The following is a 17,915-nucleotide window of genomic DNA, read 5'->3' as shown; positions in this document are numbered from 1 at the left end:
TATTAAGGAGAAGGTACTTCTATTTTTTGATGAGATAGTCAAAATATTTGACTTAATCAAATATAGAGAACCATATGTGTGTGCAAGAAGACAAATGGGAGTCCCACTAACTTCTTGGTTATGTATGTAGGAGACATACAGCATATTGAGAAGGTAGTCTCGATATTGTACTCGATCAATGACATGCTTATCACAAAGATTTTCATGGAATAGACTTGGATGTAGCATCCAATATATTTGGCATCTATAATAATAGATGTAAGTGGATGCTAGGCTTGTCCCAGTCTAGATACATGAATTTTGTGTTGAAAGGATTCAACATGAATGGGTGTAAAGGAGTTTACTTACCCATGTACCAAGCCTGATGTGATTTCAGACAGATCTATGATAGGATCTTTTGAAAACTGTAAAAAGTATTCACAAAGTACTTGAGAAGTACTAAGGGAGCAGTGAATTGGAAGAGTTCCAAACAGCAAACTGTGTTTGACTCAGTTATTTGCTTCAGTAAAGATTGCTAAGGAAAGTCGCCTGATGAAAGTGTTCATCACTAAGTTGGGTGTAGTCTCATCAGGTACCCACACATATCCTAAGCACTTTCACCTCATTCATGATTTGATCATAAAATGAGTTAATATTAAGAACATCATAATGGATCAGTTCACTAAGCCTTAACAGAGCAGCAGTATATTTGCCACCCTAATTGCATAAGCATCAAGTGTAGGGGCGATTTGGCTTTAGTGCAAGTGAGAGATTGAAAAAATAGTGCCCTACAAGTCAATCGCATGGGTGATGTGAAGGGACTTTTTCTGCATTATCTTTCTGCTCATTTGCATGACATTAGTTATTTTTAATTATGAGGTATTGTGTTTTATCATTTGCTGCATCATATTTTTATGATTATGATAAATCCCATAGATTAGAGCAATGATTTTAGGGCCATGATGAGATCATGCCAGTGAGATCTAAAATCTTGATAGTCCTAATCTAAAATATTTTCAATCACTGGATCATCGAGTTGAAGATCGATGATATCGGTAAGATTGGTACATCCTATGTATGCTCGATGGAGAGGATGATAGATCTCACAATCACTTGTGCTGTGACACTAATACAAAGATGTAGGTGCTCATTAGAGAATGAGTTCACTGAACTGACCCACAAGAAGAATATCTGATGGAGCCTTACAGCATGTCGACAGATAGTTCTCCAGTGAGAGTGGTGCATGTGATCCTTTAACCTGAGATCACCATGGTACCTTGTGTACATGGATCCTTACTTTGGTTTATTCCCTAAAACATCACTTTGAGATATGTGTGGGATATTTTAGGTATGGTAAAATATGTGTTGGGTATAAAATACCCTCCAGCCGAAGTTCGTGATGGGAGTGACCCTCCGGGGATCCAACTAACTTTCGACCTCTGGCAACGTCTCTTCAAACCTCCCTGGCGGCCGAGCCTCCGCCACGCTCCCAAGCTTTGCCGACGGGTAGGACCCCGCCAGCGTGGACCGGATTCTTTGCGACGTTCGGACTCCTACGGGAGCCAGATCTCGTCTCCAGCCCCAGCTGCGGGAAGACTCTGCCCGGACTCCTACAGGAGCCGGGTCTCGTTCCCAATTCTGGCTGCACAAGGGCTTCGCCCAGACTCCTACGGGGGCCGGGCTCCACCCACGACTTCGCTTACAGGTAAACTTCGTCCAGACTCCCAAGGGAGTCGGACTTCACCCCTGACTGTGATTGCAGGTAGACTTCATCTGGGCTATTACGGGAGCCGGACCTCGCCCACGACTTCACCTACAGACTCCGCCCAGGCTCCTACGGGAGCCGGACTCCGCCCATGACTCCAGCTGCAGGCAGACTCCGCCCGGGCTCCTACGAGAGCCGGACCTCGCCCCCGACTCCAATTGCACGACCAGATTCTTTGCGACGTCCGGACTCCTACGGTAGCCGGACCTTGCCCCTGACTCCAATTGCAGGACCAGATTCTTCACGACGTCCGGACTCCTACGAAAGCCAGACCTCGCCCACGACTTCACCTGCAGACTCCGCCCGGGCTCCTACGGGAGTCGGACTCCGCCCACGACTCCAGCTGCAGGTAAACTTTGCCCAGACTCCTACGGGAGTCAGATCTCATCTCCAGCCCCAGCTGCGGGAAGACTCCACCCGGACTCCTACAGGAGCCGGGTCTCGTTCCCAATTCTGGCTGCACAAGGACTTCGCCTGGACTCCTACGGGGGTCGGGCTCCACCCACGACTTTGCTTACATGTAAACTTTGTCCGGACTCCCAAGGGAGCCGGACTTCACCCCTGACTGTGATTGCAGGTAGACTTCATCTAGGCTCCTACAGGAGCCCAACTTCATCCCCGACTTCAACTGCAGGTGGACTTCGTCCGGACTCCTACAGGAGTCGAACTTCATCCCCGACTTCAACTGTAGGTGGACTTTGTCCGGACTCCTACAGGAGCCGAACTTCATCCCCAACTTCGACCGCAGGAAGGTCTTGTTCGAGCTTCTACAGGAGCTGGACTTCATTTTCAACCCCAGCTACGGACCCCAACCGAACTTCAGCCGAATAAGTCTGGACTCCCTGGCAGGCCACAGTAATGGCCACAGCCCTGCTCCACTTCCTGCGACGGATTCCACGCGGCTCCATTACTCCCTGGCAGGCTGCAGTAACGGCCACAGCCCTGCTCCACTTCTTGCGATGGATTCCATGCGGCTCCATCAATCCCGGACAGGCCACAATAACGGCCACGATCCTACTCCACTTCCCACGACGGATGCCGTGCGATTCTTCCATCCTCTGGCAAGTCGCGACAACGGACGTCGCTCCACTCCCCGTGACAGACTCCACGTGGCACACCCCGGTGATAGCCACGGGTCTACTCCATTACTCTTCGCAACAAACTCTAGCTGATCCTGGGCAGCCCACTGCCAGACAGTTAAAGATATCGCTATCAGTCTGTTGCTCCCTCCGTCTATAAAAGGGAGCCCCAGATACGTTATTAAAAAGGCTTTATTTTTTCTATCCCAAAACTCTGCTAAAATTTTTGTTCGAGCACTTCATTCTTGTTGAGGCAGAGAACTGACTTGAGCATCGGAGGGTCTTGCCGGAGCAACCCTACCTCCGATTTAGACATCTTTTGCAGGTCCCGACGGCGACCGCGACCCCCTCGACTCCAGCTTCTCCGACGCAAGCGGATTTTTGCACCAACAGGATTGGCGCTAGAGGAAGGGCACGAACCTCCGCAGTACCCTTGTTCTTAAAGGAGCACTCAACGGGATTGCCCCCAGGCATCTTTTCCGGCACCCTCTCCTCCCTCCTCCACTTGGTCTTTGCTCGATGCCTCCCCGTAAGGCGTCCACACAGCAACCCATGACCTCCGTGGCTGGATCTCAAGCTTCGACCTCACCTCTAGTTTCCCAGGCCCCACATCCTCCGACAACGGTGGCCGGCATGGAGCGGTCAGACAATTAGCCTCCAACGGATTTCGCCAACACCATCTCGGGAGGATCCCGGTAGGAAGCAACAAACGTACTAGCCGTACCCCCCAAGCGACAAAAGATTGAGGAGCCCATAACCTTTACTGAAGAAGATGCTCAGGGAGTTCAATTCCCTCATAACGACGCAGTTGTAGTTTCTTTGAATATAGCAAATTACGACGTCCGCCGCATTCTCGTCGATAATGGAAGTTCGGCCGATATTTTATTCTACGACGCCTTTTCAAGAATGTCCATCCTTGACGACCATTTGAGGCCGATTAGCTCCCCTCTAGTAGGGTTTACCGACGATGCTGTTCTGATGGAGGGAATGATAACTTTGACTGTGGCCGCAGGTCGATATCCAAGGCAATCCAGGGCTCTGGTGAATTTCCTGGTGGTGAAGGCGCCGTCAGCCTACAACGCAATCCTTGACCGACCTGGCCTCAATGCTCTCCGAGCCATCGTGTCAACCTACCATTTGAAGTTGAAATTCCCCACCAGCCAGGGGATCGGAGAGGTCCGAGGAGACCAAGCCCTGGTCAGACACTGCTACAACATAGCCTTGCAAAGAAGCGACCAATTCAACCCCTGTCCAGTTGATAGGCTGGATGCTCGCGACGACCTCACTGAAGAGAGGAGCGGCCCAATCGAAGATCTGGTACCGATCCCTCTGAACGATGGGAATGCGGAGCATGTGGCGATGATCGGCTCCAAACTGGGGGAGGAGGTGCGGATGCGTCTCATCAATTTTCTACGAAAGAATGCGGACGTTTTCGCTTGGGTTCCAGCAGACATGTCGGGGATTGACACGGAAGTCATGGAGCACCGTCTGGCCATCGATCCAAAGCATCGACCGATGAAAGAAAAAATTCGAGGTCATGCACCAGAAAGGCAGAAGGCGATAGTCGAGGAAGTGGACAAACTCCTTAAGGTCGGATTCATTAGGAAAGTCAATTATCCTGATTGGATTTCCAACGTTGTCCTAGTCAAAAAAGCAAACGGCAAGTGGAGGATGTGCATAGACTTCAAAAAGCTGAATAAGGCCTGCCCAAAGGATAGCTACCCCCTTCCTAGAATCGATCAACTGGTGGATGCGACCTCGGGCCATAAGCTCCTCACCTTCATGGATGCATTCTCCGGCTATAATCAAATCAGGATAGCATCGGAAGATGAAGAAAAGACCGCTTTCATTACTAACCGTGGCCTTTACTGTTACAGGGTCATGCCTTTCGGCCTCAAAAATGCAGGTGCAACATACCAGCGGTTGGTGAACAAAATTTTCAAGGAGCAGATCGGCCGCAACATGGAGGTCTACATGGATGACATGCTCGTAAAAAGCAAATCTTTCATGGACCACGTCGCCGACCTCGAGGAGACCTTCGACATCCTCTGAAAATATAAAATGAAGCTGAACCCGACTAAATGCACTTTCGGAGTGACCTCGAGAAAGTTTCTGGGCTTCATGGTGTCGGGGCACGGGATTGAGGTCAATCCAGAAAAAATTTATGCCATCCAGGAGATGACCACCCCAAGGTCGATAAAAGAGGTTCAGCGCCTTACAGGGAGAGTAGCAGCCCTGAATCACTTTGTCGCGAGGTCAGCCGAACGGTGCTTACCCTTTTTCCAAACTCTCAAGCAGCCGAAGAACTTCTGTTGGACCCCTGGGTGCCAACAGGCGTTCGAAGAACTAAGGAGCTACCTTGGCTCACCCCCACTGTTGGCAAAGCCAGAGCCTGGGGAGGAACTATTTTTATACCTGGCGGTCTCTCCCATGGCTCTCACGACAGTCCTTGTCAAAGAAAAAGCGAAAGTCCAACGGTCGATCTACTATGTCAGTCGCGTGTTGAGAGACGTCGAGACCAGGTACACCAAATTGGAAAAACTGACTTACACCCTGTTGATTGCAGCCCGGAGGCTCCGACCCTACTTTCAAGGGCACACTGTAACGCTGCTCACCGACTAACCGATCAAGGTGATTCTGCACCGGGCGGATGCCTCTAGGAGGATGGCAAAATGGGCGATCAAGCTCACAGAATTCGACATCAACTATCGACCCAGGCCAGCAGTGAAGGCCCAGATATTGGCAGATTTCATAGTGGAGTGTACTATCCCAGAGGAGGCCGAACCTGAACAAGGTGAAATTGACGGCCTGGAGTCCCGACCGAACTCCCCCGAAGAAGAAGCGGATCCCTCTAGTTGCTTTTGGGCCCTCTACGTGGATGGATCTTCCAACATGTCAGGCGCAGGCGTGGGCCTGATCTTGATCAGTCCAGAGGGAGTCATCGTGGAGTACGCTCTGCGCTTCGAGTTCTCCGCAACAAATAATGGAGCAAAATATGAAGCTCTGATCGCAGGACTGAGGATCGCCAAAGAGCTAGGGATAGATCAGCTCCAGGTCTACAGCGACTCTCAACTAGTAGTTGGACAAGTTAACAGAAACTACGAAGTGCGGGAAGACAGCATGGCTAAATACCTTGAAAAGGTAAAGGAGCTCGTCCCCGCCTTCAGCAGCTTCAACATCAGACAGATTCCGAGGTTGGAAAATACCAGGGCCGACCTTCTCTCCAAGTTGGCAATGCTGGCTCCAGCCGAATTGCCCAAGGGCATTCTCTTTGAAGTTCTAAAGTGCCCGAGTACGGAAGAATCGTGGCCCGTGATGGAAATTGACCATGAGCCCAGCTGGATCGATCCACTGACAACCTATCTCAGAGACGGGATTCTCCCCCAGGACACAAAAGAGGCTCGGAAGCTCAGAAATCAAGCCTCCCGATACATCCTTTATGAGGGCAAGTTGTACAAGAGATCATACTCTTTGCCCCTTTTAAAATGTCTCCGCCTTCAGAAGCTGACTACGCCCTGTGGGAGGTGCGTGAAGGAATCTGCGGAAGCCATCTGGGGGCTAGATCTTTATCCCATAAGTTGCTCCGCCAAGGATATTACTGGCCGACGATGCATCATGACTCGATTGAATACGTCAGAAAGTGTGACCGATGTCAGAGATATGCCAACATCCAGAGACAGCCCGCTACCGAGCTTACACCCTTGAGCGCCCCATGGCCTTTTGCGCAATGAGGGATGGACATCCTAGGACCCTTTCTCATGGCATCGGGGCAGAGGAAGTTCCTCCTAGTAGCGATTGACTACTTCACCAGTGGGTCGAAGCCGAACCACTGGCGAAAATCAAGAAGCTAAAGTGCAAGATTTCGTTTGGAAGTCAATCATTTGCAGGTTCGGTCTGCCAAGGATCCTAATCACTGATAACGGGCAGCAGTTCGTGGGAGCAAGATTTGTCAAATTCTGTGAAGATTTAAACATCTCCCACAACTTCACATCAGTAGCCCATCCTCAGACGAACGGCGAAGCTGAAGTGACCAACAGAACCCTTCTGCAAGGGATCAAGACAAGGCTTGAAAAGGCGAAGGAACTTGGACAGACGAACTTTATCATGTGTTGTGGGCATATCGAACTACCCAAAGACTGCTCACAGGGGAGACCCCCTTTGCTTTAGCCTTCGGAACGGAGGCCGTCATCCCAATTGAGCTTAAACTCCCGTCGGCACGAGTCGTGGCATTCAACGAACATCAAAATTTGCAAGGTCTTAAAGCCAACCTTGACTTACTGGAAGAAAAGCGGGAGGTAGCTCAAGTTCGGATAGCAGCCTACAGACAGAAAGTCGCCCGCTATTACAATTCTCGGGTCAAGAATAAAGCCTTTAGAGCAGGAGATCTAGTGCTTCGACAAGTCGCTGTCTCGCAACCTCAAGATCGAGGGAAGCTCGCCCCAAACTGGGAAGGCCCGTATGAGGTCAAAGAAGTAGTCCGACCCAGAACTTATTACCTCAAGGAGCTCGGAGGAGCAGACCTCCCGCGACCATGGAGCTCGAAAAACATACGAATGTATTATCGATAACTCTATCTTAAATAAAAGTTGCATATCTACATATCTCCCCTCTTGGCACTAGCTTATATCGACAGGGCAGTCAAAACAAACTATGTCGGAAGCAGGAGGAAAACTTCGTCTCGACAAAGTCGAAGGCCCGGTTCTCTTTAGACCGGATGGAGGGAGAGGCCTTGCAACACCCATATGCACCTCCACAGCCCTGTTAGGGACAGGAGGAGAACCTCACCCTAACTTAAGCAAAGTCGAAGGCCCGGTTCTCTTTAGACCGGATGGGGGGAGAGGCCCTGCAACGCCCATATGCGCCCCCACAGCCCTGTTAGGGATAGGAGGAGAATCTCACCCTAACTTGAGCAAAGTCGAAGGCCCGGTTCTCTTTAGACCGGATGGGGGGAGAGGCCTTGCAACGCCCATATGCGCCCCCACAGCCCTGTTAGGGACAGGAGAAGAACCTCACCCTAACTTGAGCAAAGTCGAAGGCCCGGTTCTCTTTAGACCGGATGGGGGGAGAGGCCCTACAACGCCCCTGTGCGCCCCCACAGCCCTGTTAGGGACAGGGGGAGAACCTCGTCCTAACTTGAGCATAGTCGAAGGCCCGATTCTCTTTAGATCGGACGGAGGGAAGGGGCCCAGCAACACCCATATGTGCCCCTACAGCCACATTAGAGACAAGAGGCGAACCTCGTCCTAACCAGGCTGAAGCCTGTTATGACAGAAATAGGGAAAGAACCTCGCCCCGACATCAATTAAGGTCTGGTCATTCAAGACCAGATGAGAAAAAGGAGGACCTTCTCCAACGGTCCCTTCACAATAAAACTTCATCCGGACTCCTACGGGAGCCAGACTTCGCCCTCGACTTTGATCGAAGGAAGACTCCATCTCCAACTTCAGCTGCAGACAAGCTTTGTCCGGACTCCTACGGGAGCCGGACTCCATCTCCAACTTCAAGTACAGACAAGCTCTGTCCGAACTCCTACGGGAGCCGGACTCCGTCTCCAACTTCAAGTACAGACAAGCTCCGTCCGAACTCCTACGGGAGCCGGACTCCGTCTCCAACTTCAACTGTAGACAAGCTTCATCTGGACTCCTACGGGAGTCAGACTCTGTCTCCAACTTCAGCTGCAGATAAACTTCGTCCGGACTCCTACGGGAGCCGGACTTCATCCCCGACTTTGACTGCTGGTAAGCTCTGCCCGGACTCCTACGGGAGCCAAATTTTGCCTCTGACTTCAATTACAGATAGACTCCGTTCGAACTCCCACGGGAGCCGGACCTCGCCTCGACTTCACCTACGGGAGCCGGACTCCCGCAGCCCCACCAAGAGTGGAGGAAAAAATCTCACTCGAAAAGGAAAAAGGGGAGAGGAGTTAAAAGGGAAAGCGATGGACTACGTCAGCGACGAATAGAAAACAAACAGCATCAAAGATGCGGAGAACCCCGTCTTAGCAAGGATTGGGGTTCTTATCAAGAACCCCCGCTTACAAGGAAGCTTTCAACGCAAGCCCGAGATGAGATGACTTCCTCAGGGTGACAGAAGCTCAGACCTCCGAGCTCGAGCCCTGATGGGGGGCACCAAACCCGAGCGATCCCAAATGAATCTGCGGCCACAGACGAAAAAGATGAGTCGATACGATGGCAATCGGACACCTCCGAACGACGCAAAGGCCGAAAAGAAGCTCGACAAGTGACAATTCAACACACGAGTAAAAGAAGTAGCAAAAAATTCCCTTCTCATATTATTCGTCAAATATACATCGTAGAGCCATTGAGGTCAAGGGAGAAGGACAACTGAAAGGCGAGCTGACGTGACAACTATCGGCGACCAACGGACGACGTCAAAGAAAAAAAAAAGGAAAGAAAAAAAAAGAAGAGAGGAAGAAAAGAAGAAAAGAAGAGAAGTAGAGAGAAGGGAATACAACAACAACAATGGTAAAGGAAAGAAGTTCGGCAGACAACAATTCGACGCAAAGTGCGAACGAAGTAACAAAATCTCCTTCTCATTTCTCGATTAACAAGATGTACGTTACAAGACCTGGAGGGCCAGAAAAAAAAATATTATTACAAGACTCGAAAGGGATACACCGGAGGCCACTTCGAGCTGTAGACTTCTCTTCCGGTTCTATCCTTCCCAGCAGCATTTTCCAGTACGTGTGACAAGCCTCTCAGCTCTCGCCCCCCGCCTCGTTTCACTCCACCTCCGAAATTCCAACCCTAGGGGAAAAAGGATGGGATAGATTCCAGGGGGCAGCAAGGGCAACGGCAGCGGCGACGATGACCTGTTTCAAGAAGAACCGGAATTACCCCAGAGGCAGCGGTGGCCCGAAGACATGCACCACCACCATGTGCTCCATGGCAACCACCGTCCTGGGTGTTCCAGTAAGGTCGGCATGCGCTACTTCCACCGTCTCCGCAACAAGTTCTGCTGCCCCACCGTCGGTGCCGACCGCTTCTGGTCCCTCGGCCCCGACGACATCAAGGATCCCACCACGGCTTGTGACGAAAGCTCTGCCCCCTTGACCGGTGTCGCCCCATTCGGCTACTCTGAAGTTCTCAGGTGGAACATCTTCACCGGTTGTCCCCGTTATTAAACCCCTGTTGTTGAAGGAATTCTCCCTTGAGCCCTAGTTAAGGCGGTGGGAACCCTCAGCGGCAGTTTGACAACCGGAGAACTCACAGACTGCTGTTCTCCTCCTTGCACTCTTCTTAGTCTGTGACATCATCTTGAGATTGGCCTCCGGGGTGGAGGCCCCAGCAGGGGAACCCCTTGGAGAGACTCGGGGGACTGGAAACGGCGGAGAGCCGGCGGAGACGGCAAAGACCGACGCGAAAGATGCTCAGAGTCGGAAGGGGCACCGATGGAGTGTCTGAGTGGCTAAGCTCTCAGGCGAAAGAAGGATGTCGTGAAGTCCCTGGAGGAAATGTGGGGGCTTAAATAGGCAACGGAGCCTGGCACAGTTATGGTGGCAGGTGTCCCTAGGCCAACCAGTGCCCACTACGTGTCCCACATGTCCCACTCACCGCGACCTAGGGTTGATCGTTTGCGAACTTTCATGGCACGATGCTTGGGATCATGTCCCGGTGGAAGTTCCGAAAAGACTCTTCGGATCGCCCTAATCGAAAAAAGGCTCCAGCATACACGCATTAAATGCCAAAATATCAGAGGACGATCGCGTGCGGACATCGAGGGAAGAACTTCAGCTGTGATAATCTTTCTGTACTTCCTTCATTCGAAATTCAAACTTGAAAGTAGGGGGACTGGTATTGGGTATAAAATACCCCCCAGCCGAAGTTCGTGATGGGAGTGACCCTCCGGGGATCCAACTGACTTTTGACCTCTGGCAACATCTCTTCAAACCTCCCTGGCGGCTGAGCCTCTGCCACGCTCCCAAGCTTTGCCGACGGGCAGGACCCCGCCAGCGTGGACTGGATTCTTCACGACATCCGGACTCCTACGGGAGCCAGATCTCGTCTCCAGCCCCAGCTGCGGGAAGACTCCGCCCGGACTCCTACAGGAGCCGGGTCTCGTTCCCAATTCTGACTGCACAAGGGCTTCGCCCGGACTCCTACGGGGGTCGGGCTCCACACACGACTTCGCTTACAGGTAAACTTCGTCCGGACTCCCAAGGGAGCCGAACTTCACCCCTGACTGTGATTGCAGGTAGACTTCATCTGGGCTCTTACGGGAGCCGGACCTCGCCCACGACTTCACCTACAGACTCCGCCCGGGCTCCTACGGGAGCCGGACTCCACCCACGACTCCAGCTGCAGGCAGACTCCACCCGGGCTCCTACGGGAGCTGGACCTCGGCCCCGACTCCAATTGCACGATCAAATTCTTCATGACGTTCGGACTCCTACGGGAGCCGGACCTTGCCCCCGACTCCAATTGCAAGATCGGATTCTTCGCGACGTCCGGACTCCTATGGGAGTCGAACCTCGCCCACGACTTCACCTGCAGACTCCGCCCGGGCTCCTACGGGAGCCAGACTCCGTCCACAACTCCAGTTGTAGGTAAACTTCGCCCAGACTCCTACAGGAGCCAGATCTCATCTCCAGCCCTAGCTGCGGGAAGACTCCGCCCGGAATCCTACAGGAGCCGGGTCTCGTTCCCAATTCTGACTGCACAAGGACTTCGCCCGGACTCCTACGGGGGCCGGGCTCCACCCACGACTTCGCTTACAGGTAAACTTCATCCGGACTCCCAAGGGAGCCGGACTTCACCCCTGACTGTGATTGCAGGTAGACTTCGTCTGGGTCCTATAGGAGCCGAACTTCATCCCCGACTTCAACTGCAGGTGGACTTCGTCCGGACTCCTACAGGAGCCAAACTTCATCCCCGACTTCAACTGCAGGTGGACTTCGTCCGGACTCCTACAGGAGCCAAACTTCATCCCCAACTTCGACCGCAGGAAAGCCTTGTCCAAGCTTCTACAGGAGCCGGACTTCATTTCCGACCCTAGCTACGGACCCCAACCGAACTTCAGCCGAATAAGTCTGGACTCCCTGGCAGGCCGCAGTAATGGCCACAGCCCTGCTCCACTTCCTGCGACGGATTCCACACGGCTCCATTACTCCCTGGCAGGCCGTAGTAATGGCCACAGCCCTACTCCACTTCCTGCGATGGATTCCACGCGGCTCCATCACTCCCGGGCAGCCCACAATAACGGCCACGATCCTGCTCCACTTCCCGCGATGGATGCCATGCGATTCTTCCATCCTCTGGCAAGTCGCGACAACGGACGCCGCTCCACTTCCCATGGCAGACTTCATGTGGCACACCCCGGTGATAGCCACGAGTCTACTCCACTACTCTTCACAACAAACTCCTGCTGACCCTGGGCAGCCCACTGCCAGACGGTTACAGATATCGCTATCAGTCTGTTGCTCCCTCCGTCTATAAAAGGGGGCCCCAGATACGTTATTAAAAAAGCTTTATTTTTTCTATCCCAAAACTCTGCTAAAATTTTCGTTCGAGCACTCCATTCTTGTTGAGGCAGAGAACTGACTTGAGCGTCGGAGGATCTTGCCGGAGCAACCCCACCTCCGGTTTAGACTTCTTTTACAGGTCCCGACGGCGACCGCGACCCCCTCGACTCCAGCTTCTCCGATGCAAGCGAATTTTTGCACCAACAATATGCATGAAGGTTGTGAGCAGTCAATAAGAAATCAGTCACTCCTTGTAGGAGGAGAAAACATCCTATGTGATCTCATAGGATGATGACTCGGAGAGTCTCTGGCCAGAGTAGGGATGAACAGTAGAAATGATTTCTACTAGTTCATCAATCAAGTCATCATCATTAGATCAAGATACATATGGATAGGTATTTGAGCTTGACATGATCCCATGCCTATGGCCTTTCTGGGATGTTGTGTGATCGAAGGATTGAATTGCATGGTAACTCACCATAGAAGGATAATTTTGGTATTTCTATAAAATTTAAAATCTTTCGGATAGTCATGACATATTGCTAGACGTCAATCTTGACTTGTGGACTCATCAAAATTAAAAGAGTTTAATTCGAGAATCAATTAAAAAGAGTCCTAGTTGATTGGGACTCTTAAGCTGACCTAATCTAATCGGATTAGGGTTACGTCACGAGTCTAGATCCACTGCTAGCTAGATTTGGAACCCAATGGGTCACACACAATAAAAATTTAGTCTTAATCTAATCTATTTAGATTTATTATAAATTCAATAGGATAATTAAATTACTAGCATATAAATTAACCCAATTTCCAATTGGGTTCAGTGCAAATGTGTTTGTGCTAACCCTTGACTTGTTGCCTTGACCTAATGTGATTGGATTTGAACCTATAATTAAATAGGTAGTTTATCTAATTTTTATGGAAGAGTTCCATGTGAATCAACCTCCTCCATGCCAACACCACACACTAAAAAAATATGGCACGCCCATTTATTTTATGCGTTAATGAAGAGGAGTCCTTCTCCTTTACTTCTCTTAAAATCCTTACCATCTTTTGACGTGTTTCTTTATTTCCTCATGTCGTGTGATGGCTCTTAGAATTATGGGTGTAGAAGAGAAGGAAGAGTCCTTCTCTGGCAAGGAATTTGAACACCACAAAAATAAATGGAATCCCACATGTATTCATTGAATATGGAAGAGTCCTAATTATTTTGGACTCTTAGTTTCTCACCCTATCCATTATCCCACTCACCATATGATGATGTTTAATTTTTCTTAGTAGAGGAAAAGTCCTTCTACTGGTCAAAGACCTCTTATTCCATGCCTTAACCCATTGTTTTCCATGCTAAAATTTATTTGTGGCATGTAATGGATAAGGGACGCCAAGAGTTGGTGTCCCATGGTGTCACCCCTTCTTTCCTATAAAAAGAGGGCACTACACTTAGGTTCCATGCCCCATATCAGGGTGATTTTGGCATGAGAATGAAAGGATAAAGATAAAAAAAAAAGTCTAAAAAAAATGCAAGAGAAAAGGGAGAGAAAAATAGTAAGGAAAAGAGAAGAAAAAAAGGAAAGCATGAGATGCTTGTCCTAAAATCAGATTGTTTATGTGTTGAACATATAATCTGATATTTGTGTAGTGGGATCATTTGAGGAAAGGTTCCTAGAATGATCCTAGTGGAGGTCTCTAAGGCAAACAAGTGGTGGTGCAATCTGTTCTTACGAAGGACGATCAGCAGTGAGCTTGCGAAGAAGGTTGCGGCACTACATCGAATTGGGAAGGGTCCTGATCAGTCCTGTGTGGATCACCATTGAGGGCTTCTACTTTGAAGCCTTGTGGGGATCTCAAGATTACCAGTTCAAGTTCTTCATATTGGTATATGGCTTCTGATCTCTTCTTGTTATATATGCTTATGTTATTTGATTGCAATCATCAAGGTGTTCCTAGGGTTTTTGTATTCCGATAGTCTAGTTTAAATGTTAAACTTATTTTCAATTGTTGAATGCATGTAAAAATTTTTAAAATTTATATTTTACTGCATCATCGAAACCTAACAGGATCTCCTTCGGCTTCATCCTCGAGCTTGCTCAAATCCAAATTGAGGAACAAAAGGGTTACTTGAGCCTTGCAATCGTTGAAGCTGACTTGGTATGCCTTTATCGCACCTTTGATGACCTCCTCCTCAAAGTCTTAAACTCCTTATACTCAGAGATCACTCGGGCAGCAGCTTCTCTAGTGGTAGCCTCGACGGCTACGGCCTTTCCTTCAGTAGCTCGGGCAGCTTCCTCAGTGGTTGCCTTCTTCTCCTTCAAGCCGCAAGGGCTGACTCGCAGAGGTCGATCTCCTTCTCGAGCTCAGCAATAGCCTTCTTCTCCCTTGCGAGCTAGATTTCTAGCTTGATTGGTTTCTTCTGAGAAGTTGCAAGTTCAACATCAAACTGAACCCTCTCCTCCATCCCCATCACCTCTCGCTTTCTGGCCACTCTTAGCCACTCTTCAGCAACTTCGGCCCTAGCCTTGATAGCCTAGGCCCTCTCCTCTAAAGAGTGCCTAAGTCAACTAAAGCTGGTCAACCTCTCGTGCATAATCGTTACATCATGCATTAGCTGCAAAAAGAAGTAGAAAAATAGCTAAGTCAAAGAACCAGAATGGTGATGAGAATAGGAAAAGAAAAAAGGTAAAACAGGCTTATCCTGAGGAGAGTAGTGCAGGAAGATGACATTATCTCATCCATCGGACGAGCTTTCCTCGCCTCCTAGTTGGTGGGCAGTAGAGCCAGTTTCATCAGGTCTTCAGTGAGTTGAAGGTTTCAAAAAGTGGAATCACTCATCCGGACCCTCATCCCTAGGGTAGTGAATCCTTCCTAGGATGTATCTGGGGGAGGTTACGGTGCTTTTCTATGGACCATGACTAAGGGCGTGCCAGGAAAAGATGTGAAAAATTTTGGCATCGACGCATGATGGGCCGATGGAGTGAGAGCTCGAGACAAACCCAACTTTCATGACACTGGAGGCATGGCATTGGTAGGAATGGATGCAACAATGATTAGGTCATCATCATCCTTGACTGGAGCCAAACTCGATGCTTGGGATGTTGGCATCAACTAGGGCTAGGTGGTTTTGGCTGGTGCAGTGGCTGTCCTCTGCACCGCAAACCTCCCGACCTCATCCCTTCACTTCTTCTAGCCGAAGGTCTCTCGAGAAGGCTTCCCTCATGATGATGCTGACCTCTTTCTGGCAGCATTCTGTATCATCTCAGTGAAAGGCCTCATGACTGCAACACCAAACATAAGAGTTAATCAACAAAAAACACAAAAGGTGGGCATCACGGGGAAAATGGGGAGAGAAACTAAGTCGATATCTAAACAATTTCGAAAGACTACCAATTCCAAACTCTTTAGGACTTTTGTACCAAGTCTAACTTAGAATTTTGAATCTAATTTAGATCTAATTTAGAATTAATTAGCACTTAAATTCAATCTCTCATAAACTTCATAGATCATAGATCAGAAACTGTTTATCTCCAGAATTGAATCTGAACCTCTTGTGTAGTGCGAGCTAGACATAGTCAACTCTTCAATCCCATTTGACTCATAACTTAATTTTTAATCAAGTTAGCTTATATATTCAATCAAATCAAGTACTTCCAAATTTGATATATAAATATAGGCCAATACCTTCCTACTTTGTCTGATTTGTGTGCGTGACTCCATAGGTTCAAACATTAAGCCGATAACACAGGAACCGATTCCTGTACTAATCGAGATACCATCTAGCAATGATTTTTAATATCCAGATAAATCAATTATTGCAAAAGAATATTTCAAAACCCATGCACATGGTTACCGCATAATTCATCTCTTTAACCCTAAATGCTCTAGGATGGTTTAGGTTTAACTGTCAATCCAAATTGCTTCTTCCACATTTTATTTCAATTTTTTAAATTCATCTCATGGATTATCCTGGTCAAGATTTTACTAAATTTAAATACAGCGATACATCAGCTCCAATAATCTGAAGGGGTCAATCTCATTTTGATCTACACACAGACTTCATAATTACTTGACTATACCCAGTAACCTTCCGTCACAGTATTAAAAATTCAGATAGTCGACACCAAAGCACAGTGAGTTGCTTGCAAGTCACAATGGTGATTTCAGATCTGAGGGATACTTATATCCATATTCTTCACGAGCAACTCTCAATAGCAGAATGCTCAGCAGGTGAGTCACTTGTTCAATGACGATGTACTCCTATATCTCACCTGTATGCCATACCAGTGTCACCACACTTCTTGGTTAAGAGGACAACCAATCCATATGGCACACAACAACCTCCACTCGATAAATGTCATCATCCTATAATGACGTAACATTTGGTCACGAACATATTTAAGAACTATACGATAAATCCTCTCTTTATCGTTCACTAACATAGTTCTAAGAACTTTATCGCAACATAAAAGCTCAAGGAAGATATAATTTTATGATGAAAAATATAAAAATAAATTTTATTCATTAATCAATAACTCATATACAAAGAGAAATCCAATCGTCACATGATTGATTTTACGACATAATTTTCAACAACTTTCAACTTGGACTAAAGCCAATCGGGGTAGTATCTTATACCCATCTTCCATTTGAAGTCATCAAACTCTTTGATCCTCAGAGCTTTAGTGAAGGGATCGGCTAAGTTCTCCTTTTCATTGATCTTCTGAAGCTCGATGTTACCTCGATTCATGATCTCTCATTCTAGGTGATAGCGACACAGAATATACTTGGTGTGCTGGTATGACTTTGGTTCTTTTGCTTGAGGTATGGCACTAAAGCTATCACAGTACAGCAGGACAGGGCCATCAATAGAAGGTGTAACTCCCAGCTCGGTGATAAATATTTGCAACCACACTGCCTCCTTTGCAGCATCTAATGTAGCATTATATTCCACTTCGTATATAAAATTGGCCATAGTATATTGCTTGGAACTCTTCCAGCAAACAGCTTCTCCATTCAAGATAAATACGTAGTCCGACATGCTTCTCTATCATCACAGTCTGATTAAAAATTGAAATTAGTATATCCCATAAGTTTCAGATCAGTGTCTCTATAGATAAGCCATTGGTCTTTAGTATTTCTCAAATACTTAAGAATTACCTTCATAATCTTCCAATGCTTCTCACCTGGATCAGACTGGTATCTACTCACTACCCCTAGTGAATAGGCTATATCCGACCTTGTACATGTCATAGCGTACATGATTGATCCTACTGTCGAAGCATATGATATTCTACTCATACGCTCTCTCTCCTCAAGAGTTATCAGATAATCTTTCTTGAAAAGAGTAATTTCATGGCCTATCAAAAGATAGCCTCTCTTGAAATTATCCATGTTGAACCTCTTCAACATGGTATCGATGTGCATGGATTGGGACAATCCAAGCAACCTTTTAGATCTATCCCTATAGATCTTCATCCCTAGGATATAGGATGCTTCTCCCAAGTTTTTCATGAAGAACTGTAATGATAACCATAACTTTACACTTTGCAAAGTCGGGATGTTATTTTCTAGTAACAGTATATCATCCACTACAGTATAAGAAAGATGACTATAGAAT

This window comes from Elaeis guineensis, chromosome 4, assembly GCF_000442705.2.
Source record: "Elaeis guineensis isolate ETL-2024a chromosome 4, EG11, whole genome shotgun sequence".
NCBI classification, from domain to species: domain Eukaryota; kingdom Viridiplantae; phylum Streptophyta; class Magnoliopsida; order Arecales; family Arecaceae; genus Elaeis; species Elaeis guineensis.
Note: the sequence above shows the minus strand (reverse complement) of the source record.